This window comes from Pelophylax lessonae, assembly GCF_965119305.1.
Source record: "Pelophylax lessonae genome assembly, chromosome: 1".
Taxonomy (NCBI): Eukaryota; Metazoa; Chordata; class Amphibia; order Anura; family Ranidae; genus Pelophylax; species Pelophylax lessonae.
This window is the reverse complement of record NC_138768.1, coordinates 180256004-180281637: the sequence shown is the minus strand read 5'-3', so window position 1 is coordinate 180281637 and position 25634 is coordinate 180256004. Positions and strand designations below refer to the sequence as shown.

At 46.1% G+C, this 25634-nt stretch overlaps 1 long non-coding RNA gene across 1 annotated transcript in view; it reads left to right on the top strand.

Annotated features, from left to right (window-relative positions):
• The window catches only part of LOC309552996, a 28094-nt gene extending 3352 nt beyond the window's left edge, over window positions 1–24742 (top strand). The window contains exons 2-3 of the long non-coding RNA XR_014225143.1: window positions 6665–6742; window positions 23920–24742. This is a non-coding gene — a long non-coding RNA (uncharacterized lncRNA). The remainder of the gene's footprint in view (window positions 1–6664; window positions 6743–23919) is intronic.
• Window positions 24743–25634: the final 892 nt, after the last annotated feature.

Here is a 25634-nt window from a genome sequence, read left to right as displayed (position 1 = left end):
CGGGAGAAAAAATAAAAAACAAGTTGCCATTCAATGAAAATGGAAGAGAAGCAGTTTAAATTTAATCTGTATAGAGCAGTGGTTCTTAACCTGGGTTCGATCGAACCCCAGGGGTTCGGTGAGTCAGTCTCGAGGGTTACCTAAATATATACCTATGTTTTGAATTTGAAAAAATCATATTTTATATTTCCAATTAAGAAGGGTTCGGTGAATGCGCATATGAAACTGGTGGGGTTCAGTACCTCCAACAAGGTTAAGAACCACTGGCATAGAGGGTTCTTTACTTTCAGAGTGGTAAGGATGTGGAATTCTCTTCCACAAGCAGTGGTATCAGCAGGGAGCATCGATAGTTAAAAAAAAAAAAACTATTATTAGATGGGCATCTTAAAGTGGTTGTTATATTTAAAATGTAAATCACTGCCAGTCCCTCTATTTCATCCAGAGATAGCACACAGTGCCTCTAAATACCCTTTTTTTCAGGATATATTCAGGCTGGTCACATGACTCCCGGCTGTTCTATTCCTCTGATCCAGGGCTACTGCAGGAGGGGCCGAGATCTCCCTCTGACGTTGGCCTGGGAGGTCACGTGACCGCTGTGCTTACTGCTCCGCCCCTCCTGTTGTAGCACTGGATCAGATAGGAAAGCGGCCGCAAATCACGTGACTGGCCTGATTATATCTGAAAAAGATATTTAGAGGTTTTGTTTAAAAAAAAAAAAAAATCAGTGTCTCACACAGGAGCTGACAGGCAGGGAGGGGGGGGGGGGGAGAGGAGAGCTGCAGATGATGGAGGCACATAAACTGACCACAGTAATCAGGTTTCAGCAGCCATGGTTATCTTGGTCAGCACACAGAGGGGGACACAGGAACCAGCGGGATCAACCAGGTTTTTTACAGCTTAGAGTGGGGCAGATTAGACAGCACAAGCACTGTGCTGTTTAACTTGCTCTGAGGGAACAGGACTTTTTTTTTATTGGGGTTACAAATACTTTAACGATCACAACATACAGGAATATGCAATTAATTATTGACATAAACACATGCGCGCACACACACACACCACAGGTTGGACTGGTGGTTTTTTTTTTTTTTTTTTCAACCTTACCATCTATGTAATTATTCTTGAAATATTTGGGTTTAAATAATTTTTTTTTCATTGTATTTCACACTATAAACTCTAACAAACTAGCTATAAGGCTAAATGGTGATGTCTGCAGTCTTTAAGTACACCTGTGGGGTAATGTCACACTGGTGTTCATTCAATTCTAACTCCGCCTTTTATGCAAAAAAATATAGCAACTAAACAATGTGGCATATACTGTTGCTGCACAAGCTATGTTGTAATTTATTTTTATTAACAATGACTTTTCCTTTTCACTCTGCATCCACTGCAATTTTCTGTAAAATTCAATACATTATGGTAACCTGTTGATGATCAGAACACCCCCAGAAAATGTCACTCCCTGCTGGTTTGATTGTTTTACTGATTTTTCAAGAAGTCTGTGCTAAGTAGGAATGGGCTCAGGCGTGATCGGATCCTAGTCCCAACCCACCTGAGCAATCCCCCCAGGAAGCCGTCACTGCACACCGCCGATTATAGGCAGTGAGGCTTTACATACACATGACCTGGCTAGGCTGCTCATGCATGGCGGTGTGCAGTGACGGCTTCCTGGTACGATTGCTCAGGTGGGTTGGGACTAGGATCCGAACATGCCTAAGCCCATCCCTAGTGCTAAGATACAAGTCACAATGTAGGCACTCCCTGCAGAAGGAATTTCAATTTTGGTGAGATACTCCCCAAAGGTTAAATACTTCTCAAGGCATGCAGCCACTGCAACTTTTCTCATTAGAATACTGAGTGTGCTATCTGATTATAATGAACCAAGCCCTCTCATTCAGACTCAGTTTGCAGTCAGTCTGGTCAAACAAACAGCTTTTTCTTCAGAGCAACAGAAGGTAGGACAGCAAAAGTGTAACTACTGTTTAGGATACTTCCTCCTGTTGACAGTTAGACCACAGTATCCTGAAATCCAGTGGTGCTATATAAGGGCCCAATTACACTTGTACATTGTGGCAACATGTGCATTAATGCACATTGCCACAATCCATAGTAATGTACCTGCTCTGTGCAGTGCATTGCTGTGTCATTCATGATGAATGGTACTTGAAACACATCCTACAGGCCCAAATCACCGCAACACATATACCGTGTGTTGGGGTGCGCTACCTTGTTAAAGAATGTTCATATGTTTTTTCAGCCATTGTGGTGAGTTGGTAACCAATTTAATAAGAATGGGGTGTTTTAGCACAACACGTTACTGCATGCCCTAATGCGTGTACATTAATGCACCACAGCAGACCGCTTAAAGTGGTTCTAAAAGTAGAAGGTTGTTTACCTTCATGAATTCTATGCAGTAGGTTAAAAAACCTTTTGCATGCAGTCCCCCACCTTTGACCCCCCCCCCCGATATTTACCTGAGCCCAATCTTGATCCAGCAACGTGCACAAGAGCAGAGGCTCTGCTTGCTCTCTTCCTCATTGATTCAGACAGCAGCAGGAGCCCTTGTCAATTGCAGACAGTGAGGAGGGAGGGGTGGGGCTGAGTCCTGCTGTCTGTGTCTATAGATTCAGACAGTGAGGCTCAGATTGAGCCCACACAAGTGCCCCCTTAGCAAGCAGCTTGCTATGGGAGCATTTGGCAGAGGGTGGAGCCAGGAACGCCAGCAGGGACCCGAGAATAGGAAGATCTGGGCTGCTCCAAAACTACTGCACAGAGCAGGTAAGTAGAACATGTTTGTTATTTTACATAAAGTAATTCTAAATGTATATTTTTTTTTTAAGTGTAAATGGGCCCTAGAGGAACTGTCATCACAATCTCTGTGATCTCAAGCCTCTTCTTAACACTCATACATCCCTGTTGGCCAGCATCTTGATGGCTGGCTTAACCAGTCGATACAAAGGCTTAGGCTGCAGGAAGAGGGAGGGTAACAAAGTGATTATGCAGACCTTTGGAGTTCTTTTTCTAGTGCACTCTAAGATTTCAAGACTACTTTGACATACTGTAGAAATAAAAATGTGTGCAGACACCTTGTATTGTCTCCTATACACAAAGAATGCAGCTTAGGAACATTATTGAGTTTATTTACTAAAGCTAGAGAGGGCAAAATTAGTCACAATTCTGTAGAGAAACCAATCAGCTTCCAGGTTTTATTGCTGAAGCTTAATTAAACAAGCTGAAGTTAGAAGCCCATTGGTTTCTCTGCAGAATTGTGACTAATTTTGCCCTCTCTACCTTTAGTAAATAAACCCCTATACCGCTCCACAGGTTTGTTCTGAGCAGAAAAACAAATTACATGCAGGTAACCACTAGAGGGAGCTCTGTATATGAAATGCAACCATACCATATGGCACATGTGTGAAACAAAGTCCCCGGGGCCAAATCTGGCCTTTCAGGCCATTTCATGGGGTTCTTTCCTGCAGCACCTCCTTCGTCTCCACCCCCACCTTGTCTCAGCAGCAGAGCTCCTCCTACAGATCCTGTACCTCTCTGTGCAGCCGAAGCACCCCCCTAATCTCAGCATTCAGCAGACTCTGGCAGCTGACTCCAGCCCTCCTCTGGCCTTCCTCAAGACGCTGCACTTTCTGCTTCCCAGTTTTGCAGTAGCACAAGGTAAGTGGGGTGCACTGTGATGTAAGGGAGGGTGGGGGACTCTTGACTTCTGATGATGGAGGGGCTCTTGATATCTGATGTAAGTGGGGGTGTGGTGCTCTGGAATTCTAGTCCTATAGATACAACCAGCCCTTTGAGGACAACCATAATCTGTGATAAAAAATTTAGTTTGACACCCCTGCCATATGGAATACAGGCAAGTGAAAAATGTGTTGTTTCAGGTAAATGTTACAGTAACTGAAAACATTGTCACAACAAACTGAGAATTACTCAGAAGTCAGATCCTGGGTATTTTGATGGACAGGTACAGATAGATGTATGTGGTATAATCCATGTTTTTAAATATTTTTGTGATAGTATAATGTTTCTTGATAGAAGAGAAAAAATGTTTATAACCAAAATAACGGGAACCTGTATCTGCTCAGCGAGTCACTGAATGGAAACAAGTATGCGATGATCTGAGTTTTTTTTTTCTGCATGCTTGTTCCAGGGCAGTGACTCCCTAAGAAGTACGCCAACCTGGAGCATGGCTTTTCAAAAATGAGACCGCAGCAGTAACTCCCATTCTTCTACCCTGACTGGTTTTTCATAACCTTCCTTAGCTCATATCTGGATGTTAGATTAGTCAGAGAGCAGCATGAATAGATTAGCTAACCCACTTTATATTAGAATACAGCTGAAACAGCTAATTGAGGGGTGACATGGCTCCGTTCTTGCATTCGTAAATAGGAAAGTATATCCTATTTACGTGTTTTAAACTTTTTTTTTTACATCTCTTCAGTTACATTCTGGTTTCCAGGCCTAGGCAAATGTCATACATCCCTGGAGTCTTCAGGAGAGGAGTACAATGCGATTTGGTGTGAACTGGCCCTCACTGTCAACAAACTAACAGCAGACAATGCATCACAAACCGCTATGTTTGCTGTTATAGATATTTAATTTCTCAGACTGCCAAAACTCAGTTTTATTTTTCTGACTTTTTAAATTCCCATTTACACCTGGCAATTCTGTGAATAGGTCACTTTTTTTGTCTTTGTCTACCTTTCTTCTCAACTGTATCTATGGAGGCAGCCATGGTTGTCGCACCGGTTAGACTTTAAATATGTCTGCCTATATTTATCACCATTACATGCGTAACTGATGAAACTAGTCGTGTACACAAGCAAGTTAAGGCCTTTTTACATTCTATTTAGTGCTCAGGAACTGGCAAGGACTGCATTTATGGCAAGATCAACAGGTATTTTCTGTACTTGTACTAGGGGAGTTCAGGCTCTGGTAAGTAGGAGCTCTTTATAGGAATGAATAGATTGTGGCCCACATGCTGATGTCTGCAGTTTGGGGAAAAAATGGGGTGGAATGCTTTGGGACAATAGGAACTTGCAGTACATACTGTATTGTGCAACACTAAATCAGCACAATAAAATAGTTTTATTTTTGCGTGTTATCAGTAAAAGTCCTTTTTTACTTTACCATAATTTATCTTGGTGCTTATCAGTCTAACACTGCTTCCATTTTTACATTTATATGGAAGAGTGGCGGGAAATTGCTACCACTTCAGAAGGTAGATTTCACTGGTGGATAAACTGCAATAAAACAAACCTAAATCAAGAAATGTTTTGGTTGAAAGATACGTTCACCTTCGTAACATGTTACACCTGTTTTTGACAGGAAGCAGTGGATCTTCTCACAATTTAAAAAAAAAAAAGACATCCGTGCGGGGCTCCGCCTGCCTGCCTGCCTCATTCATTCACAATATTCTGTAAATGTGAAAACTACAAGTACTAACAGCCTTTGCAGCTGTTGGCTGGTAGTTCTCAATGGACTACCACAGCGCTGTTTAGTGCTCTAGTAGTTTAAGTCTTCCTGTCTGAGTGTCACTGCTTGCTTGTATAAGGTATAAGCAGACAGCTTACACTGACGGTCTGCAAGAACCCTGCATTGCATCTGCGATCTGCTGATTGCGGGTGCAATGCTTTGCAGGTTCAGGTCTTAGTAAAAAAAAAAATAAATGCACATTTTTTTTTTTTTTTAACCTGCAGAAAAATGTGCATCTATTAGTTTTTACAAAGGTTAACTTATCCTTTAAGACTAAAGATGAAATGGCAATGCCATCTGCAGTTTTCTTATCTCCCACAAGGGGGCAGCTATTGTGTTCTAGCTCAGCTACCTAATGAAAAAGGTAAAATGTCATTGTATAGAATACCAGGATTAATAATGGATTAAATGAGAGGTCCTCAGGCACTAACCTTAACCCAATTTGACCCTAACTGATTTAGGTTATTTAATAAACTAGTGTACAGTGTAACCATGTACTGTAATTCAAAGCTTTTACTCTTTCACTGCTGAACTGCTGTGAATGTCAAATAATACTACTTCACTGAAAAAGATTTAATATTTAAAAGTTTCTCTTGAGCCTTTATAAATTGCTATAATGTATTGTACATCATGCTTTGGGATGCCTGTGATCATTCATTAGGCATCCAATTGTCTTTATTAGCTAGTTAATTGTTAATTATTTTAAGTTATTCAAGACTCTGAAATTAAATTCTTAGATTGTGCTAGAAAAATAAACACAAAGTTGGATGCTATGGCATGGCTAAATGATTAGCATTTCTGCCTTGCAGCAATAGGGTCCTTGGTTTGAATTCCAACCACTACACCATCTGCATGGAGTTTTGTATGTTCACCCTGTGTTTGCTTGGGTTTCCTCTGGGTACTCCAGCTTCTTCCCCCCCCCCCCACTCCAATGACCTGCTGGTAGGTTAAAGTCGTACTAAAGCCAAAAAGTTTTTTACCTTTACCTTTTAACCCTGCATTAAGGTAAAACACATTTTTAAGGTTTTTTTTTACATTTAGATGTTAGTTTAATTTATGAAGATGTATACCTTTTCTCAACAGATGTAGACTATATTTTAATTTTATTTCTTTGCAGTTTTATGCTATTGTATTTCTATAACAGTTTTTTTTTTTTTTTTTTTAACCATTGTAGCTGCAGGTGTGCCATCCCCCTGTAACATTCTATAGCAGCAGTGACCCGTGTGAAACCTTGCTTGCAGATGGAAGATTTCCTAAGGTAAAATCCATAGCTCTTATCTCAATGTAGTAGAATTATTGTGTTTGTTATAATCGGGCTACAAAACCAAAGATGATGGTTAAATTATACAGTCACTAAAACCTCAGTTAGAGCTCTTTCACACGGAGCGGACTGCATTGCGATCCGCTCCGGCACTTTATTTTTCACGGAGCGGATTACATTTGTGTCATCCGCTCCGTATGTCCGCATATCATCCCATCCATTTGCGGATGATATACGGACATAATGTATGTCTATGGGCATTGCGGATGTCAGCTGATGACACCGCTGACATCCGATTTTGCATCCGTTCCGTTTTTTACACGGAAGAAAAATAGGGTTCTGTTCCGTTCCATAAAACGGAACAGAACTGAAAGGACAAAAATCGGATGTCAGCGGATGGTCATCCGCTGACATCCGCAATGCCATTGACATACATTATGTCCGTATATCATCCGCAAAAAAATAGGATGATATACGGACATGCGGAATGCCCGTGTGAAAGGGCCCTTATGCTTTAACATGTTGTTGTCCTTTCAACAAAGTTTTTTTAAAATTGAAAGCTTTCAATGTTGCCATGAAAGTGCTCATCCAGGCACTTCTTTTAGGGGGTGACAACTGTTTCATAAGCATGCTCCTCCATTGTCACTGGTGTCACATGTGCCCCTGGTGGAGTTTACAGGTGGCTGCGCCAACACACATTGCTTAAAAATGTTCAACTGTTGTCAAAAACTGGTGCAGAGCATAAAAACAGGAAGCATCAGGAGACCAGTAGCACTGAGATGCAAAAAAAAAGAGAAAATTACAGAATAAACATGCAAGGAATGATAGTATTAAGTTGAAACAATGTTTCCCTTGCTTAACATGCTGGGGCCTGCACCCAAAGCCGAATCAAGACATCGCTGGATCCCTGGACAAGTAGGTGTCCTTATATTAAAAGTCAGCAGCTACAGCATTTGTGGCTACTGACTTTACATTTTTTCGGGGGGAGCCTGGAGCCCCTCTTTAAATAATGTCAGGTGCTTGATAAACACAAGCTAATTTGTTTGAGTCTAGATTGTAGGAAAACTGAGCGTACAAATGTGAACAGGGACAATTTGAACGGAATTCTGTATTTTGAGTGTAGTCGGGTGTAGGGAAACACACTAAAAATGCTAAATGTGCTGGGCAAGCTTTAACTAGTGTAAATCTGTGAAAAAATGTTTTTTTATATATAGTGTGAGTTTTAATTGCAGGGTCCCTTTAACGTTTGTTCCCAGTGGTTGTAGCATGAGTCATCTTGGCTCTGGAAGATTATCTGGCAGATATTTAGAAATGTGACTAAACCAAGCAGAATTTTTTTTTTTTTTTTTATTAGTCCTCTGAGTTGTTTTGTTAAAAGGTTTGTGTCATTTAATGCTTCTGAAAGCAAATTCCATGGACCAAGGGAGCTATTGGCATTATTTCTCAGCCTTTGGTTCCCAGTTCTATTCTAAGAAATGTAGAGCTAAAAAAGAACTCCAGTCTAAACAAACCTCAGTCAATAATTTCTTAAGGCAGAACTGTTTAGATGTTTGAATATTCCCTATTAGTGGTTGTTTCCGCTTAGTAGACCATACTTTGCAAACTGCTGGTTAGGTTAGATTTTTCCTGCTATTCATGCCTTTTGTGGTTAGTGAGTCTCACTGCGGAGTATGCATACCTATGACTCCTTTCTAAATATCAGCACTCTCACAAACTGGTCTCTTCAGATTGCAGTTTATAAGTTTCTGCTTAATTCTGTTTTTCTTATGGGAAAGGCTTCCTCGTGGCAGCCTCAAAGTCTCTCGGGAGTATGGCCTTTCCTAAGGAATGAATAGGCTCAGGCAGTACCAATCGTCCATTTTCACAGGAAAAGTTGTTGCCTCTTAGAACAAGGTCACACAGTGAAGATTGCTGTATTGGAGATGAGGGTAAGTATAAGACCAGGTGGGCAGCACTTATGGGGTGAGAGCAACTAGGTAAACAAATAAAATAAATAGCAGTTGTACTTGATTGCTAAATTTTCTCATTTGAATACCAAAAAGGTACACTTTATGTGAAATCTGATAAAACTGTCAGTAATGAGATGTAATCCAGTATAGGAAGGAATATTATATAGTTAATCTGGTTAAAAAAAGACATCGGTCCATCTAGTTCAACCAAGAGAGAAGAAAAAAACAAAACGTACATAAACTGAAAACCTCCTTATACACTATCGCATACCCACAGTTGGGTTCCTCATTAAAAAATAGGAAATTCACCCCTAAGTCACATTAAATTCCATTTCTCTAAAAATAATTGTCCTTGAATGATCAGAGGAAAACCAATAAAACCTATTTACTAGTCCATGGTGTAAGCATGGTCTTCCTTGCAGTCCTTGAAGTTCTTCTCCTTGTGCTTCCATACATCTTGAAACTCCTGTTGGAGGAGGCAGTGTAGCAGGTGTCCAACCCCTATGTCCTACTCGTCTAGGTGAAGAAGTGGTGGGCTGCACCACTATACAAGAGAAAATGGTATTTCTCTTACGTCCTCCGACAGTCGCCGCCGCCTCTAAGTCATCACTGTTGGGTATTGACTTCCGCTCCGCAGGAGTATCAAAAGAACAAAGGCATTTGCATATACACACCCATGAGGGCTGTCCCATCTGGTAAATACCCCCCTGCAGTGACCACTCCCAACTCAGTTTTAATCTGCCTAGCATCAGGAGTAGTTAGGCTTCCCTGTGCTGGGGCTACAGTCTCAGCCTATCTAATCTTTTATTTGATTTTCTTTGAAAATGTCAGTTTTTTCTTACTTTACTAGCTGTTTATTTTGTCAGCTTTAGTTTTAGTCGACTCTTCGGAAGAAGATGAATTCATGCGGTGCTGGGATTCGGACTGCCCGCCCTGGGGCTCCAGGGCAGAGGGTCAGATGGACCCCCAGCCCGCCATCGAGCGTTCAGCTATGGTTCGCCCTGGCATTATGAACGACCCATCCCTGTTCGCAGCAGGGATGCAGCCGTGAGGTGGCTACCTCACTGGACGCATCTGTGATGCTGCAGTGCAATGTCCCTGGCTAACGGCATTCCCTGTCAGATGAGGACAGCGGCTTTCCGCTCTGAGAGGCTCCCCACGCCATCTGGTACAGGTAAGTACTTCTGTGTGGTGCCTCTGTCTGGGGTGGCAGTCTGTGTTGCTGTGTGTTCCCCATGTCTGTACCTGTGTGACTCCCTGATGCGGTCCCTGCGGGGATCGCTTGTACATGCGCTGCGGTGCTGTGTGTTTTTGGGGGTCCCCTTCCCTGTGTCACTTCGGTGTTGGTGGGGGTGCAGACTGAGTGTGTGGCGACCGCAGCGGGTGAATCTGCGCGGTCCGCCATTTTACGTGTGGGCAGGCATGTTGGGCTTCTTTGTGGGCTATCGACATGCTGTTTTTGGCGCCATCCTCCGCCATTTTGCGGTAGCCGAACGATCGTTCCGACCGCATGTTCGGCGGCCATTTTGGCGGAGCCTTCCATGCAATCCTGTGGGGCAGCCATTTTCCCTGAGTCATGCAGCCTATACGTTCAGCCTACTCTAGCAGCAAGGACATCGGTGGCAACACTCTGCGGGGCTCTGCAGGTTATTGCTCTCAATATTTTTCTGTATTGTCATTTCTAGCTCAGTTTTGTCTTCTCCTGTTTGGGGGTCTTTGTCACTGTAGCGGTGGGCTGCGCACTCCGCAGCAATCTTAAAGGGGCAGTACAATTTTTTTGTTTTTTGCACTGTTGTCTGTCATATGAGCAATGGATTATCAGGACAGTAAAATTCCCCCCAACTCTGGTGGGGGTTCCCAGTTCTCCTGTGACCCCTCTGAGACCTGATTTGGCCGCTGTAGTGGCGTCCTTGGTGTCAATCATGGAAATGCTGATGGCTGAACGTGCTGCTAAAAAAGAGGCTCAGATTGTCTCTCTCCTCTGATTCAGATGGTGATATGGCTGCTGCAGCGAGCGTGCCTTTTTCAGGGTCTCGCTCATCCTTGGACCCGCTGGGGTCTGAGGGGGAGGCAGACGTGGAAGGGGTTGATACCTCTTCCCCGGGGTCACCTGAAGAGCGGGCGACCATGGATGAATTAATTGTTTTCTGTTAAGGAAACACTGCATTTGGAGGATGAGCCCAGTCCTCCAGGCGTTGTGTCCTCATTTGGGAAGCACAGGACCCGCAAGTCGGCGCAGGTTTTTCCCTGCCCCGCTGAGTTTCATTCCACGGTTAATGAAATATGGCGCACGTTAAAGCGTCCATTCCTGGTGCCTAGTCGGTTCAAATTGCTTTATCCCTTTGCTCCGGCTACGGAATCACGATGGTGTGTGCCTCCATAGGTAGATCACACTGTGGCCGTGTTAAACAAGGCTACATTGGTTCCTTCTGAGGATACCCCGGTTTTCCGGGATCCTACGGACCGGCGGTTGGGAGTGTCTAGCCCGCCATTCCTATACGGTGGCGGGCTCGTTGCTCAGACCCATTTCCGCGTCCGTTTTGGTGGCTCAGGCGGTGGCTGAATGGACTAGGGTGCTTAGGAGTAACCTCGTGTCTGATGATGTTCCGCCTGCTCGGCTGAAAATGGTGGATCAAATTCACCAAGGAATCATGTATTTGTGTGATGCGGCCTTAAATGAGGCCCCTTTAGTGGCACGCCTCTCTAGTGTCTCTGTGCTTAACCGGCGACTGATATGGCGGAAGAGCTGGTCGGCTGACCAGTCCTCGCGGGAAACAGTTGCTGATTTTCCCTATGCTGGCTCTCGCCTTTTTTGGCTAGGCGTTGGATACCCTGGTGAAAGGCGTCACAGGGGGCAAGAGCACTTTGCTGCCCCAGAACCCGAAGAACAAGTCCTTTCAAGGCAAGCGGGGTTCTGCGCCTAGATACACTCAGGGGTCCTTTCGTGCCTTTCGGAACCAATCCAAGGGCAAGCCCTTCAAGGCCCAGGGCAGTCAGAAGAAGCCCTGGGCGGGTAGGCAGAAGTCAGGCAATGCCTACTCGGCGGGTCAGTCTGCCTCTGCCTGAAGGTGCGCCCTCACCCATTTCTGGGGTGGTGGGGGGGGGGGGACGTTTGCGCGGTTTCCTCCGACCTTGGCTGCTCTGGATATCGGACAGGTGGGTTCAGGAAATCATTCGGTCAGGGTACATGATCGAATTCCTTTCCCGGCCGGCGAACTGATTCTTTCCCCCAATTCTTCATTTGCCTCCGGGCGTCTGCAGGACCCGCACCAAGCGGTGCAGGACCTTACTTGCTCAGGGGGTGATTGTCCCGGTGCCTCATCGGGACAGGTTTCGGGGGTTTTATTCAAATCTGTTCGCTGTGCCCAGAAAGGAGGTCAAAGTGTGTCCTATTCTGGACCTGAAAGTACTAAACAGCTTTGTGCGTGTTCGGAAGTTCCGTATGGAGTCTCTCCTTTCGGTGGTGGCCTCCTTGAGTCCAGGAGAATTCCTGGTCTCGATAGATCTGAAAGGTGCGAACCTGCACGTCCCCATTTTCGAGGGTCATCAGCGGTACCTTCGATTTGCTATCGCAGAGGACCATTACCAGTTTGGGGCGTTACCTTTCGGTCTCGCTTCGGCACCAAGGGTTTTTACCAAAGTGTTGGCGCCGGTTCTGGGCCTGATGAGAGCACAGGGCATTGTGGTCTTGGGTTACCTGGACGATCTAATTCTGGGATCACATGCCAGCCAGGACCTAGTGCGCGATCTGTCCACCACGGTACAGATGCTCCGGGAGTTCGGATGGACCATCAACGTTCAGAAATCGACGTTGTCTCCATCGGTTCGTCTTCCCTATCTGGGACTGATTCTGGACTCTGCTCAGGCAAAGGTGTTCTTGCCGGAGGACAAGTTCCGGACCTTGCAGGACGAGCTCAGGTCCCTCAGGGACAGCCTGTCCTCGTCACTCAGGACCTGTACGCGGGGCCTGGGGTTGATGGTGTCGGCCTTCAAGGCGATACCCTTTGCTCAGTACACACGCGGGCTCTCCAAGCGGAGATCCTGGACAGGTGGGACAGACTGCCTCAGTCCCTGGATCTGAGTGTCTCCTTGAGTCGTCAGACCAGATGGTTCTTCTGTGGTGGCTCCAGTCCCCGTCGGTGGCGGAAGGCAAGTCCTTCCGTCCGTAGGTGTGGACGGTGATTACCACGGATGCCAGCCTGTCGGGCTGGGGTGGAGTCCTGGGCAACCTGTTTGCCCAGGGCACCTGGTCGGAGGAGGAGTCCTCCCTCCCGATAAATGTACTGGAATTGCGAGCGATAAACTCTGTCTCTTCCAGTGGTCGGACCGTCTTTGGGGCCGTCCTGTCCGGGTACAGATGGACAATGCTACCGCGGTGGCTTACATCAACCACCAATGGGGCACCAGGAGTGCTCGGGTGGCCCGGGAGGTGACTGACATTTTGTTTTGGGCCGAGACTCGTGTCCCAGCGGTCTCAGCAGTTAACTTCCAAATGCTGTGTGCGAAGTGGGGATCCCCGGACGTGGCTCTGTTCGCGTCTCGGCTAAACCGACAGGTGGAAAGGTTCGTGGCAAGAACGCGCGATCTGCTGGCGGACGCCTCGGATGCGTTAGTGGCCCTTTGGCATCAGTATCGTCTGATGTATGCCTTTCCTCCGATTCAGTTGCTATCCAGGTTCCTCCGCAGATTAGCCTCGGAACCGCACCTGGTGATTCTGGTGGCGCCGGACTGGCCACGCCGGTCCTGGTACGCCGATGTTGTTCACCTGGCAGTGGCGCCTCCGTGGCGACTGCCTCTGCGGAAAGATCTCCTGTCTCAGGGTCCGATCTTCCCTCCTGCTTTTCGGCCGCTGGCTTTAACGGCCTGGCTGTTGAGACCCAGGTCCTGAGGGATAGGGGTCTCTCTTCTGAAGTCATTCCTACCCTTGTCAAGGCTAGGAATGCCTCCTCTGGTAAGATCCATTACCGTACTTGGAAGGCTTATTTCGCCTGGCGTGAGTCCAGGGGGTTCTCCCCTCACTCGTACTCGGTGTCAAGAGTGTTGGCTTTCCTCCAGTCTGGGGTGCACCAGCACCTGGCGCTGGCCACTATCAAGGGTCAGGTGTTCGCACTAGCTATTCTTTTCCAACGCCCTGTGGAGTCTCATTCTCTGGTTCGCACCTTCATTCAAGGTGTGTGACATTTGGCTCCTCCCCGAAAGGAGCCCTTACCTCCATGGGACTTGAACTTGGTTCTGTCCGTGTTACAGCGTGTTCCCTTTGAAAACATTCGGGATATATTGTTGTCTCTGCTGTCTAAGAAGGTTGCCTTTTTTGGTGGCGATCACTTCGGCTCGCAAGGTGTCAGAACTGGCAGCGTTATCTTTTCCATACTTGGTGATTCACCGGGATAAGGTGGTCTTGCGTCCGCATCCCTACTTTCTTCCTAAGGTGGTCTCTGAGTTCCACATTAATGAGGACATTGTCCTGCCTTCGCTTTGTACAAAGCCTAAGCATCCTAAGGAGGTTGCTCTGCACTCCTTGGATGTTGTCAGGGCGATCAGGGTTTACCTGTCATCTACAGAATCCTTTCGGAAGACGGATTCCCTCTTTGTCCTTCCTGAAGGACCTCGGAAGGGCATGGCTGCATCTGTGACTATTGCCAAATGGATCAGACAGACCATTGAACAGGCTTACGCCTTGAAGGAACGGGTTCCTCCCTTCCCTGTTAAGGCGCACTCTACCAGATCTGTGAGTGCGTCCTGGACCTATTGGCATTGGGCCTTGGTGGCCCAGGTGTGCAGGGCTGCGACTTGGTCGTCGGTGCACACTTTTTCCAAGTTCTACAAAGTAGATGTTCTGGCATCAGCTGATGCTTCCTTTGGCCGCAAGGTTCTCAGTGCGGCTGTGCCATGAAGGACCCTTATTTTTTTGTGGGTCCCTGGCTGTTGGTATTTGCTTTCCTGGGCTGTTGCTCCTGTTGAGCATTGTTTTCTGTTGCCCAGCAGGTTCTCTTACTGTCATGTAAGGTTCCTTTCTCTGATGTGGGTACTGCGTTACCTTTTTTTACGGTTGCGTCTCCCACCCCTCATGTCTATACTGCTTTGGGACATCCCAACAGTGATGACTTAGAGGCGGCGGCGACTGTCGGAGGACGTAAGAGAAAACTGAATTTTTGTAAAATCTTACACGTAAAATTCCTTTCTCTGAGTCCTCCGACAGTCGCCGCCCCGCCCCTCTTTTGGGGTTCTTATTACCTACTGCTATGCTACCAAACTGAGTTGGGAGTGGTCACTGCAGGGGGGTATTGACCAGATGGGACAGCCCCCATGGGTGTGTATATGCAAATGCCTTTGTTCTTTTGATACTCCTGCGGAGCGGAAGTCAATACCAAACAGTGATGACTTAGAGGCGGCGGCGACTGTCGGAGGACTCAGAGAAAGGAATTTTACAGGTAAGATTTTACAAAAATTCCGTTTTACTTTTTCTAACCTATACAAACTAGCAGTAATTGTGTAAGGGCAAAGTTAATTTAATGGGCACAGAGATGATTTAAGTGGAGTTCCTTGTTTGTTGGGTGGAAATAAATCTTGTAGTCTGTCTAAATTCTTTTGGGTATTTGTATTCAGCAAGACGTGGAACCATGTCTGCAGCCTAATCCTTTTTATGTATTTGAACATGGAATGTTTACTTCCTGTTATTAACTAACCTTGTGGAAAATGCTGATACATCAAGTTTCCTCTGGAAATGGAACAAAAAAGTTTAATGTCTTCCACATGTGTTCTCTAAAGATGGATAATCATTATTTTTTCTGAGTGGAAGTAAATGTACTTTTTAAATAGGTCCTCTTTAAAGTGGGCATGATGTGTTTTTTTTTTCATGTAAAATTAGGAAATATCAGGAGCTCTGTTTTTGACAGGATAAGGTGAAGGAAGTGGCCTAACATCCGTACTATGTCAGTCAGTAAATTAGCGATTTCCAAAAAACAACAATATCTCTCCTGCGCTCGAGTGGTATGCGGGAAGGTGAATCTTCTAGGCGGTTTTATGACACAAATGAAGTGGTCTTGCTGCCCCCCTCAGGACCAAGGGTATCCAAAAGGCACTACAAGAAAACAACAAGAGAAGGGCGCACCAACCTTGTGCATTACCACTTAAAAGTTTATTAAAAGCAAAGAAGGGTAGCGTACAATATACTCACAAACGTAGCATATGAACAAGCATATAGGAAATGGGCACCGCTCGCTTCCATGACACTTCTCTACTGCTGGATAGCGTGATGGCGTCCTCAAAACCTGATGTGGCTTACGCGTTTCGACGGAGGACCCTCTTCCTCAGAGCCAAAATTGCCACTTTGGTATGTTACTACTGTTTCTAATGTTTTACAATAATGTAAAACTTTTCTGAACAGATTACAAGAGTAGACATACTATTGGCAGCTATCAATATAAGAATTTGTAGCCTTATTCAGCAAAGAGCATGAGTTCTGACATCATACTACTACAAGATTCTGGGTACTGCAGGTTAACATGTAAAAAGTATATGCAAACCCTAAGAATGAACCTATTTTATTTGTTCCCTTTTGGTCGGTTAAATATATAATTTAAAACCCCTTTCTGATATCTATTTGATATGTCCAAAAATACCCGTTGATCCTTCCAAAAATCAATAGGTGCCAATAAAAGCTGCATTTAAGTCTCAAGCAATGTTATCAGACTTTCCTGAGATCCCTCTCTGTAAAGTACAGAAACCCTCCTCATGTTATGGGCTTGGGGAGAGGGGATGGTGTTCTGTAGTCCTAACACATTTTCTTTCCTGGGATGATTGTTGTCACCCTAGAACAGAAAGTGTTATTGGCAGGATCAACCGCTAAACCTATAGGAAGAAAATAGCTTGGGGAAAAAAATAAAATAAACAAATTCAGCTAAATGGTTAAGAAGAATCAGGAGCTGTGTCCGTCAATGAACGAAAGAGAAAATTGGATTTCTCTTACGTCCTCCGACAGTCGCCGCCTCTTCATATTCGTCACATATGGGGTATTAGACTTTGCTCCGAATGAGTAGCTAGGCAACAGAATATGTTAACAATAAAGCTTTAACATATCCCACCCTCAAGGGGTGGTCCCCTCAGTCAATACCCTCCTACTTCCTGCAACCATATCTCAGTTTTAATGTCTAGCTTGTCAGGAGTGGCTGGCTCTCTCTGTGCTGGGACTTTTTGTCCCAGACTTTTTCTTCTTTTTAATATTTTGTTTGAGTTTTCTCTCTACCTTTACTTAGCTGTTATTTTTGTCAGCATTAGTTAGTTCTTCGGATGAAGAGGTTCATGCGGACTGGGTCTCGGGCTGATCCCCCTGATCGCAGGTCGCGGGTCAGTGGCTTCCCAGTCTGCCATCGAGCGTTCAGCCAGGTAACGCTCCTGGCACAGTGAACGACCCATCCCTGTTCGGTGCAGGGATGATTGGTGAGGTGGCTACCTCACCGGACGCTGTGCGGTTTCTTAACTGCCATTGTGTGCGTCTTGAATTGCGACTCTCCCTGCCTCATGTGCAGCGGCTTGTTCGCCTGTGCGGGTTCCCCACGCCATGTGAGGGCACGTGTGCACAGCGTGGCGGTGTTGTCTCGCCGCCTGGTTTGGTTGAAATGTTGGTCGGTGGACCAATCTTCACGTAAAACCTTAGCCAATCTGCCTTATGATGGGTCTCGCCTTTTTGGGGAGTCCCTGGATGTGTTGATTAAGGGGATTACCGGGGGTAAGAGCACTCTCTTGCCCCATTTCCCCAAGGCTAAGGGGGCTTCTGGGAAGAAGCATGCTAATTTTCGGCCCCCTCAGGGGTCCTTTCGTGCCTTTCGGCCGCACTACAAGGGCAAACCGTTCAAGGGCCAAGGCTCTCAGAAGAAGCCCTGGTCTGGGAAACAGAAGTCCGGCCAATCCGGACCTGCGGCCCATAACAGTTCGGCCTGAAGGGGCGCCCTCACCCAGTTTTGGGGTGGGGGGACGCTTGCTCGGTTTTCTTCAGCCCTGGTTGGCCCGTGTGCGGGACAGATGGGTTCTGGAAATCGTTCGATCTGGTTACAAGATCGAGTTTCTCTCTCGGCCGGAGAGCAGATTTTTTCCCTCAAATCTACAACTGTCTCCAGAGCGCCTGCGGGATCTGCACCTGGCGGTGCGGGACCTGAGGGCTCAGGGAGTGGTGGTTCCGGTGCCTCATCGGGACAGATTTCGGGGGTTTTATTCCAATCTGTTCACCGTGCCCAGGAAGGAGGGCAAGGTTCGTCCGATTCTGGACTTGAAAGCTCTGAACCGCTCTGTGCGGGTTCGCAAGTTCCGCATGGAGTCCCTGCGCTCGGTGGTGGCTGCCCTGGTTCCGGGGGAATTCATGGCCTCCATCGATTTGAAGGATGCGTACCTTCACATCCCCATATTCGAGGGTCATCAGAGATACCTTCGATTTGCCATTGCGGAGGATCACTACCAGTTCGTGGCGTTGCCCTTTGGGCTCGCCTCGGCTCCGCGGGTCTTCACCAAGGTGCTTGCACCGGTTCTGGCATTATTGAGGGCCCAGGGCATTTCTGTCCTGGGGTATCTGGACGACATTCTGATTTGGTCTGCGACCAGTCAGGGTCTGGAGAAGGACCTGTCTGTCACAATGCAAACTCTGCAGGAGTTCGGTTGGACGATAAATGTTCCAAAGTCGACACTGAGTCCGTCGGTTCGTCTTCCCTATCTGGGAATGATACTGGACTCGGTGCAGGCGAAGGTCTTCCTGCCGGAAGACAAACTCAGGACTCTTCAGGAGGAAGTCAGGTCCCTCAGGGACGTTCCACACTCGTCTCTGCGGACGTGTATGAGATGTCTGGGGTTGATGGTCTCGGCCTTCGAGGCGATTCCTTTCGCGCAGTTTCACACGCGGGGTCTCCAGGCGGAGATCCTGTCCGAGTGGGACGGGCGACCTCAATCTCTGGATCTTCAGATCTCGTTGAGTCATCGCACCAGGGAAAACCTTCTGTGGTGGCTCCAGTCCCCGTTGGTGTCCGGGGGCAAGTCGTTTCGTCCGATCTCGTGGACGATAATCACCACGGATGCCAGCCTGTCGGGCTGGGGTGGTGTTCTGGGCGTTCTGTCCGCCCAGGGGACCTGGTCGGAGGGGGAGTCTTCCCTCCCGATCAACATTCTGGAATTGCGTGCGATAAGGCTCTGTCTTCATCGCTGGACGGACCGGCTGCAGGGCTGCCCGGTTCGGGTACAGACGGACAATGCCACGGCGGTGGCCTACATCAACCACCAAGGGGGTACCAGGAGTGCCCGAGCGGCTCGAGAAGTAGCCGACATTCTGTCTTGGGCCGAGACTCATGTCCCGGCGATACCGGCGGTTCACATTCCGGGAGTGGAGAACTGGCAGGCGGACTATCTGAGTCGCCAGACCCTGGATCAGGGGGAATGGTCTCTCCACCCGGCTGTCTTCCAGATGTTGTGCGCGAAGTGGGGTCTTCCAGATGTGGACCTGTTCGCGTCTCGCCTCAACTACAAGGTGAAGAGGTTCGTGGCAAGGACGCGCGACCCTCGGGCAGACGCGTCGGACGCGTTAGTGGCCCCGTGGCATCAGTACAGGCTGATGTACGCGTTTCCACCGATTCAGTTGCTGTCCAGGTTCCTTCGCAGGTTACACTCGGAACGCAGCACGGTGATTCTTGTGGCACCGGACTGGCCTCGCCGGTCCTGGTACGCAGACCTCGTGAATCTGGCGGTCGACGCCCCTTGGCGTCTACCTCTTCGAGACGATCTACTGTCTCAAGGACCAATTTACCATCCTGCTTTACAGTCGCTGGCTTTGACGGCCTGGCTGTTGAGACCGAGGTCCTGAAGGAGAAGGGTCTCTCTCCAGAGGTCGTTCATACCTTGATCAACGCGAGGAAGTCTTCCTCGGGAAAGGTTTATTACCGTACTTGGAAGGCCTATTTTGCCTGGTGTGAGTCCAGGGGGTTTTCACCCCGCACGTACTCGGTTTCCCGTGTGCTGTCTTTCCTTCAGACGGGTGTCGATCAGCGTTTGGCGCTGGCTACGATAAAGGGTCAGGTGTCTGCGCTGGCCGTTCTGTTTCAACGTCCCGTGGCTTCCAACTCCTTGGTTGGCACTTTTATTCAGGGTGTGCGGCATCTGGTTCCTCCTAGGAGGGATCCTTTGCCCCCTTGGGACTTGAATCTAGTCCTATCTGTGTTACAACGTGCTCCTTTTGAACAGATCAGGGAGATCTCGTTGTCTATGTTGTCCAAAAAGGTCGCCTTTTTGGTGGCGATCACTTCGGCTCGCAGAGTGTCGGAACTGGCGGCTTTGTCCTGCAAGTCTCCGTACCTGGTTGTTCATTTGGATAAGGTGGTCTTGCGACCTAATCCTTCTTTTCTGCCGAAACGAGTTTCGGAATTCCATCTTAACGAGGATATTGTTTTGCCTTCATTGTGTACGAAGCCTAAACATCCAAGGGAGGTGAGATTGCACTCTCTGGATGTTGTTCGGGCGATAAGGGTTTACCTTAAATCGACTGAGTCTTTTCGTAAGACGGTCTCCTTGTTTGTTCTTCCAGAGGGTCCTCGGAAGGGCATGGCGGCTTCGGCCTCTACCATCGCCAAATGGATCAGGCAGACCATTGAACAGGCCTACGCCTTGCAGGGGAAGGTTCCCCCTATGCCTGTGAAGGCGCACTCTACTAGATCTCTGAGTACGTCTTGGGCCTGCCGTCATGGGGCTTCTGTAGCCCAGGTGTGTAAGGCGGCGACCTGGTCGACCGTGCACACTTTCACAAAATTCTACAAAGTAGATGTTCAGGCATCGGCAGATGCTTCCTTTGGCCGCAAGGTTCTTAGTGCGGCTGTTCCATAGGGTCCCTTGTTGGGGACTCCTGGCTGTTGGGATAGTTTTTTGTATCCCCTGATTTTTTGTCTTTTCCTGGGTTGTTGCTCCTGTTGAGCACTTATTTTTGCTGTTGCCCAGCTGGTTTCCTTCCTTTGGTAAGGTTCCTTTCTTTGATGTGGAGACTGCGTTGCCTTTCGGCGCGGATGCGTTTCCCACCCCTCATGTTTGCACTGCTTTGGGACGTCCCCATATGTGACGAATATGAAGAGGCGGCGACTGTCGGAGGACGTAAGAGAAAACGGAATTTTTGTAAAATCTTACCTGTAAAATTCCTTTCTCTGAGTCCTCCGACAGTCGCCGCCCCCGCCCCTCTTTTGGGGTTTGAATGTATACTCTACTGCTATTCCACTAAAACTGAGATATGGTTGCAGGAAGTAGGAGGGTATTGACTGAGGGGACCACCCCTTGAGGGTGGGATATGTTAAAGCTTTATTGTTAACATATTCTGTTGCCTAGCTACTCCTTCGGAGCAAAGTCTAATACCCCATATGTGACGAATATGAAGAGGCGGCGACTGTCGGAGGACTCAGAGAAAGGAATTTTACAGGTAAGATTTTACAAAAATTCCGTTTTTTGATTTACTGTAAAATCCATTTCTCTGGTGTTCATTGATGGACACAGCACCCACACCCCTCTGTGGAGTTGGTTTTCTTCTGACACTGCTTGTAACACAACTGAGTGCCTATAACAGAGTGGGTGTATAACCCCCCTGGGACTGCCCATATGCATAGTCAAGCTTTTTCCTACCTAGTGTCCTATTCCTGTAGTGGTCAGTATAACCCAATGGTTAAGAAGAATCAGGAGCTGTGTCTGTCAATAAACATCAGAGAAATGGATTTTACAGTAAGTCAAAAATCCAATCTTTTGATTTTGAGTTAAGATAAACTTTAACACCTTTGCACTGTTCTATTGATAGTCTTATGTAAATATCTGGCAATTTGACTGACTTTGTAGAGTAATTGGATTCCTCCTTTAAATATTCTTTTGCATTGTTAGGGAGGATACCTTCTCCATTTGTTTTTAATAGATGGAAGTGTCCCATGGCATACGGTCACGTGACAATCCATCCTCTGCCTAAATATTTTCACAGCTGAGAGGAACTGCCCAGTACAATAATTTGGGAGCTTTTCCCAGACTACAGTCTGTGTGCCGTTGATGCTATGTACTGCCTCCCACATCCTGCTGTATTGCCTGGCTGGAAAAAACACCCAGTGAATAGTCTATTTTCTGACAGCTCTGTTGATCTGATCATTTTCTAATTAGAAATACATATTAGTATGCTCCTTCTGCTTTATTTGGATTATCAACTCCATTCAGTATAAACATAAACTGCTAAATCATTTGTTTGCTACAGCACAAATCTGTGTTCTGGATTTCCTTGCGTGAGAGCAAACATGAAGTATGCATTTGGCAGTTTACTGAACGATAAATATGCATTGGCATATGACAACATGATGTGAATGGCAATGTATGGAGAAAGAAATCGTGAGTGGCTTTAGAGGAGACTGGGACTAAAGACTTGTGTCTGCCACAAATCCTCTTCATTGTTAAAGGAGGTTAAAAAAAATCCTCTCTTTGGGCTGGTTCTCTCTGAAAATTCTAGAACCACTTATTTACTATCAACAAATTATTTTATAGCTCTCTGTGTATTTACGCAAAAAGAAAAAAATGGAAAAGATTTGGCTTATAACTAAAACACATTACATCACTTTTAAAAGGAATGTTCTTGAAAGTACATAGGTACACAGGGATACCCACCCAACACTGGCAATTGGTTGCTTAAGCCAGAAACACAGGAGGCACCAAACAGGATGATCAGGTTACCATATGTGGCAGTATCTTCCATGCCAACAGTGCGTGGTGTGCACCTTCTACAATGCATAAAGCCTGAAAGGCCAGCACTTCATACAAGTCCAATGCAATGTCATTATTGATCACACACAAAAATAAAAACTGGCATCCATGTTTACATATTTCATTCAATTTATGGCCTTAATGTGATCAATCAACTTAAATGCTATTTTTTTTTTTATCTTGCACTGGACTTGCAGGGAGTGCTGTCATCTCAATCTGATGCCATTTACAGAAGCCCACAGCCTGTCAACACAGGCCCATACAGGGCAAGTGATGGTTGACCGTGCAAACTGTCCTACCTGCCATAAAACATGTGTACCTCCTGTTATGCTGGTTTTCTGAAGTGGTGTCATCCGCTGACATCCGCAATCCCATAGACATACATTATGTCCGTATATCATCCGCAAACGGATGGGATGATATGCGGACATACGGACCGGATGACAAGTGTCATCCGTGTCCGTACAAAAAAAAAAGTACCGGAGCGGATCGCAATACGGTCCGCTCCGTGTGAAAGAGGCCCTAAGGTAATGGAGCTTGGACAAGGACTGCCCCACGCTGTGAGCAGTCACACACCAATAAGGTTAGTCCTGGGATCTCCTTCATTGACTTAATCTGGCAAAACAGTTTAGCTTGGATGGAGGGATCTTCCCTGCCAGCCATTGTATTCTGACAGCTGGCACCTGTGGCTGTCAGAATACCTGAAAAGTGACTGCAAGTAATGGTTGCAGTCACTATTCAGCCAACTGTTTTCCACCCTGCTCTTTCAATCTTTAGTTTGAAGTTTGTTGGTGCCGAAAGGGTCATCCTTGAATTGAATTTAGGCTGATTCAGCAGCAAATGGAGGAAATAAGATAAGTGTATAGCTAATTTTATAGTGCATCCCCCTCGCCATCTGTTTACATCTTGCTGTAAAAGAAGTTTGAGGCTAATGTAAAAACAGATTGGAGTACTAATAAAAAATATATTTAAAGTTTTTTTTTTTTTTTTTTTTTTTTTTAATTGATAACCAACTAGGTTAAATGAGGCTCTTTAATGTGTGCCTTTTATTTATGCAATAAAGGGTTATTTAAGGTGAACACACACCCTAGTCTCCCCTCCCTCCCCCCAGTTCCCACTGTACTTTCCTTGGTGGGTAATGAGCTATCAGTGCCCATGCAGTCAGTGTAGTGGTCCAGGAATTCTCTTTGCTGGCGCTGACCACTCAGAATCGCTCTGATCTCTCCCAGAAACCCTGCAAAAATGGGGAGAATTTTGAATCCCCAGACAGATAATACTACCTATGGGTGCACAGCTTATCACACACAGAGGTAAATACAGCGGGGGCTAGGGGGTTGGGAGGGTGTAGGGTGTTAACATTTAATTTTATTTTTATTTTTTTAAAGGTGAACTTATGCTTTAGCAAGTGGTAATGTGGTTTTTAGCAATATTCATCAGTAATGCTCTTTGCCATCACAAAGTGACTTCTTTATTAATCTTTTTCAGGGATCTCTTCATCTGTACAACGGGGTCCTCCACAAAGAGAACAGTGAGGCCTACAGAACCCTGACTCCCGAAAAATGGCTGCATACATCATTTCATTGAAGAAACGTACCTCCTTCTGTGTTAATCATATATCTTCCATGTGTAGTACGTTTGGTTTATGGTTGTTGACATACTCATTATGTCATATATTGGGACTCGTTCCTGTGTAAATCATCAAGTGTAAGACTATATGGGACTCTGAGCCTTGCTTTAGACAATTACCACCAAGTTGTACCATAACTCAATTTTTTTATGATATTTTTGTTGTGTTATTTTTTATAGTATAGGTCAGGTGAATCTCCTCACACTGTGAATTCATGTTTACACACAGTACAGGTGGGCCTTGTGGCCTGTTTCTATTACAACAATGTCTTCCTCCACTTCAACACCACTTGTTCCAATAACCTGTTAAACAACACTCACAGTTGTTTTTCAGTGATACGGGGAGTTAAGTTTGATTTCTGTGCTAGCTGCGTTTTTCTGTTTGTTGTAGTACTCTTTGAGCCAGCAAATTCTCTTTACCCCCAAGTTATTTTTCTTCTTTTCTTGAGGTGGAGAAGAAGTAGCAGAGCTACTGTCTACTTGGCAGAGCTGGTGTCACTATGGCCATATGCGTTTTCACCCGGTGCCTCATGAAGATAACTTTGTGGACTTCTGATGGAAACACAGAGGATGCTGTTGCTGACTGTCCTTTCTCAAAATCCTTGTTGGCTTGCAGTCAGGCTGTTGACCTGGCTTCAACACATTGAGTCATTAACCAAAAACAAGTATGCAAATAAGGACTTCCAACTTTGAGACCCTCGTGATCTGCATACTTTTTGTTGGTCAGTAAAGCCCCGTACACACGCGTCGAAAATTGGCAGGGAATGTTCGTCCAATGTCCGATCTGCCGATTTTCGGCTTGTTAGTATGATTCTTCCGACAACCGACTCCGACTTTTCGGCCGAAAAAAATCTGGTGTGCAGGCTATAAAATTTTTGTCCGCCATCAAAACACGGCCGATTTTCGTGCAGTCAGTACAGATTTCGACAGGGAAAAATCAAATGAGCAAGTCTGGGCATGCTCAGCGAAGAAAGAACACAAAGAAAGCAAACCAACATATGACATCACTTCTGAAGCAGATTTTTGTTGGGCAAGAAAATTAGTGTGCAGTCGGTCGGCTGATAATAGTTGCGTGTGTACGGGGCTTTAGTCAAAATATTGAAGACAGCGGGTCCTTGTAATTACCCAGGCAGCTGGAATTTTCAGGAGGTCAGCAGTGGTAGCCCTGATATATCTCTCATGTAAACTTTGCTTTAAAGTGTGAATCAAGCCAAAACCAGTTCTAGTTTTGAATAGAGTGGGAAAGAGTAGAACTCCTGTCAGGTTTTTACTGCTATCCCACTCTATTCAACACAAGGGAAAAAGGTTTGACTGGACATACACTTTGACTGTTCTGTTACTTCATAACACATACTTGGTAGCATATTACTGACGATGAAGAGACAATGGTTTGGTAATTTTATTCACTTAACATGCCCCCACAATTGGTGGTGCCTGTTTTTCACCATTCATTTTGTGTAATGTGACATGCACTAACCAGGTATGTCACTCTGCTGCCTAATCTGAAAAACCTACAAATATTGTTCATTAATATGCTAATTCCATCCATTCACAATAATATTAACTCCACTCCT